We start from the raw sequence: 4,480 nt of genomic DNA on the forward strand, positions 1-4,480 counted from the left end.
CTAAAATGAAGATACACGGAACAAAACCCGAGTTTATATCATAAAGTTTTACTGTTGTTACAAATAAATATGTAGATACTACTTAATGTGAAAATTTGATCGAAAATTCTCGATTTACTGTACCTACTAAATTATTATTTTACCTTATAATTGTAATCCATACAACTTTCAAACCTTTACCTATGTCACATTCGTTCAATCTCTCTACTCTATGCATTATACTTAGCTCTTATCAACGTGGATAGCGTAGCCTGCGGGCGCCGGCGCCGGCGTCGGTGAAACTATCATCGTACTATACTTGGTTTGAATTAGAATAAGAATACTTTATTGGCTATTCGCAAAAACAGTTTTATAGTACACAAATACAAGTTATGACAAAAAATAAATAAAAGCAAGTTTTTGCAAAGTCGCGAAACGGTCCTAGCTCAGCAAAGTGTTTGGATAGGTATTTAACAAAACGTAAACAAAACAACGTCAATTGGTGTCCTAAATGTTTAAATTCCCCCATTAAACTATCTAAACATTTACATTTCGATATTGAAAAACACTTACTAGTCTAGTTCGTATTACAATGATATGATATGATAAGTAAAATGAATGTACCAAATCTGGCAGCTTAAGTTTGTTAAAATTTAGTTAAATACCTTTTTTTTTATTCGACTGGATGGCACACGAGCAAGTAGGTCTCCTGATGGTAAGAGATTACCACCGCCCATAGACACCTGCAATACCAGGGGGATTGCAGATGCGTTGCCAACCTAGAGACCTAAGATGGGATACCTCAAGTGCCACTGGCTATCTTTCTCCCTACGCCGAAACGCAACAGTGCAAACACGGCAGGATTAGCGAGCAAGATGGTGGTAGCAATCCGGGCGGACCTTGCACAATGTCCTACCACCTGCAATAGTTAGATCACTTTAGAAATCTAATTTCTTTGTACAATAATTTCGCATTTGTTGGCTTTGTTACGATTTCCATATTCGTGTCTCTATCCTTTGAACAAAAATTAATAGTTTTTAGGGTGTTTCTAACCTACGTACTAGTACAAAGCCTCGTTCAATCGCTACAGTATAAACGGAGAAATTACTGATACGAGGATTTTACTGATTTGGGAGTGCACATTAATTTTATTTGGATTCTTGCATCTAATCAAATAATTTATAAACTTAGAATATTCCTGAGATGAAGCTCTACTCGGGATTTTGGTCTTTGTACAGAGGTAGAGACACGTTATGTTGTTGTCATGTTACTGCTTTCTATAAAATAATTTTAAATGTTTAATATTCTCAAGTAAGTGAATTTTGTGTACAAGTCTTTTGGGAATAAAGTACCTCTAAGTCGAATTCTTTCTACTAAATTTTCACATTTGGCAGTACCCTAGAGGAACGGAACTTTGAAATAATATGCTGTCAATGTCAAGGCAAGACTGACGACCGCGCGCAAGATTTATTGCGTCGGCGCAGATGAAAGCGATCGATCCAAGATGGCCGCGCCGCCATGTTTAGTTCGGGCCGTGTCTTGTTAGAAGTTTATTATTCAATCAGCTGCCTTATCCGCTATCCACGCGTCTAAATCAATAGGAGGATGATGGCTTCGTGTGAGATAACGAAGAAACGGCATGGCTACTCGTTTAATGATTTATTCCATTTTGGGAAGTATAAGAAGGGGATTCTAAAGTTAAGGGTAATACGACGGAGTATTTTAAAGTAGTATATTTATTTATTATTGGATACACATTACTAAATCAAGTTGTACAGGGTAAAAGTTTTGGTGAGTTCGGTAGTTATAATATTCCTACTAAAAATATAGCTATGAGAATATTTTACCGTAAAATAAGTACGAACAATTTAAAAACAGGCAGAAAATCTGTTTTTTTTTTTAATTTATATCAAAGTGTTTAGTAAAAACCTTTTTAGCATGTTGTAACAATCTCGCCGTATAACCATTCGAATTCTAATCTAAACACATTTCTTAGCATTATCTATGGTTGTGCTATGGTGACGACTTAAAAAAAGTGACAATCTACTACGAAATTCGGAAATCAAAGTTCGTATCGTATCGCTGACGCTAATACGAAAGTGAGAGGGACGGTACGATAAGAACTTCGATTTTCGAATGTCTTATTAGCCCCCTGTATTGACGGGTGGGCGTTATTTTATTCAGTTGATTTCTTAGCGCCTTTCTTTTGCCGAGCTGTGAAGTGTAGACACAAAATAATTTTATTTTTTGCATTTTTTTTCCTCGCAATGTGATGAAAATCATTGTGTGTATCACGAGCCGTAAGGTGATTACGACCCTTAATGCACAATGTACTATTTACCATTCATCACAGTCGATCAACTATAACGTAAAGTACAATTCAATAGAATCTGTCAATTCTTCATATTTAAGAACCCCTATCGTGGGCACACTATGATTATGATATGGCCTGTTGTTGCAATTATCATTTAAAGGAATCAAAAAAGAATAATAGTCGCCATCACAAAGCTTAGGCAGCCCGGTGTTTATATTAGTAGGCTGGAAGTGTCTACATAGGATTGTCAGTTTCTATTGAATTGGAGTTTAGAAAGTAATGAGTGGGACGGACAAGGGACAGACAAGCCTCGGGCGACGGAGCTGTATAATTTGAGTATGGCGACATTTCCTCTTATTTAACTTAAATTGATTTCACCAAAAAAACTTCTGCCAGAACTTAAAACGAATGGCTCGGAAAAAATATTTAAAATTATATTCATTCTAACAAGAGATGGAAAGTATAGTCCTTATTTCTTGGTGAATTTAATATTTTAGTATCAACGGGAAGTTTGTAAGTGAAAATAACACTTTTAAAAAAAAATATTTTGATGGTGTTGACATTAAAAAAGCAAACTGTTTCGATCCTCTGGTGACCATAGATCACAGAGATTATCAAACAATGTCTTGTAAATTGTCGTAGAGTTCACTCTACTTTACTTCAGTAAAGCACCCATAAAGCAGTTCAGCCGGCCCACTAAACAGCGATCTAGGAGACTTTTGCAAATACAATTCCGTGGAATTGTTCAGGAGGGTTTGAAGAAAATATGGGTCACACCAAGCACCTTATTATTATGTTATTTAGAGGAAAATAGAAGGTCAGCAAAGAAAACAAAGAGAAAGAAACGGATTTATCAAGTAACAAACATGAACTAAATAATTTCTTTGCTCACCCGCGACCTTAGATTGATATGGACCTCCGCAAAGTAACGCCTGATTCAATAAATGATTTACAATACATGACTCTTTATTGAACGAACACTACATAATACACAAATCAGTAAAATACTATATAAAGAAACTTACAAGGTCAGCAAGGAATACAAGGAGGAAAGAAACAGATCTAGGCAGGTGTTGCAATTATTCATAAAATAGAGAATTGATGAAATACATCAAATAACCAGACATACAACATACACTAAAATTATTTAGACGAAATAGATAGGTACACAGTAAAACATTTAAAAACTATAGACCACAGAATAACTAATAGTACTACTGTACAGAAGGGACTCTCTCGAACAAAAGTCAAGTTTAGGTATAAATCGTTGCCTACTCTTATGACTTGCACGCGAAATTGAAACTTATCATGTTACACGAGCATTCATATTCCGTTGGGCACCGTTGACTCGAAATCTGTTTGGCGCCAAGAGCACAGGGTTCCCACACGCCGATGAATAAAGATAACAGTGGGTAGGTACTAATATGAATTCAATAAGCTACCTTTAATAAATAAGTAAATAAACTTTAATGGCTAAAGCTACAAAACAACAATATTTTATCAGCAACAGCAACCATTTGGTAGTAGGTACCGTACCTCTTTGTTAAATCTTTAGTGATATTTTTGTTTAGTTTCTTTTAAGTTGGCTTGACAAAGTGCCTACTTACTTATAAACAAACATTTGAGCAAACTTAGTTAAAATGGGTCTAAAGTGTTTACTTTTAGGTGAATTAAAACGGTATTCAAATCAAAAGAATCGACTTTGATTGGAAACAATACGAAAATCTACTAAATAGGTACCTACCTGTCGCAAAACTATATTCCTTTAGATGCCCTAAAATCCTTGTAATACCTAACAATCTTGTTTTCATTATGCACCTACTACTCTTACAGAGTATTTAAGTACTTATATGATGGTTTAAATTAAATGCAAGAAAATGGCTTTTTTTTATTGTATAGGGTGCAAACGAGCAGGCGGATCGCCTGATGGTAAGCGATTACCGTCGCCCATGGACACCTGCAACACCAGAAGAGTCACAAGCGCGTTGCCGGCCTTTAAGGCAGGAGTACCTACGCTCTTTTCTTGAAAACTTGAAGGTCATATCGGTCCGGGAATACGGCTTCTTACCTTTCAATACCTATCTTTCGGAAGGTTGAAAATTGATAATTCCGATTCTTTTATCTTCGTTTTATTTATACAGCCGTAAAAACAATTTCGAAGTCATAGTTTGCAAAAAAAAGTTGGTA

The sequence above is a fragment of the Choristoneura fumiferana genome, chromosome 4, assembly GCF_025370935.1.
Source record: "Choristoneura fumiferana chromosome 4, NRCan_CFum_1, whole genome shotgun sequence".
Taxonomy (NCBI): Eukaryota; Metazoa; Arthropoda; class Insecta; order Lepidoptera; family Tortricidae; genus Choristoneura; species Choristoneura fumiferana.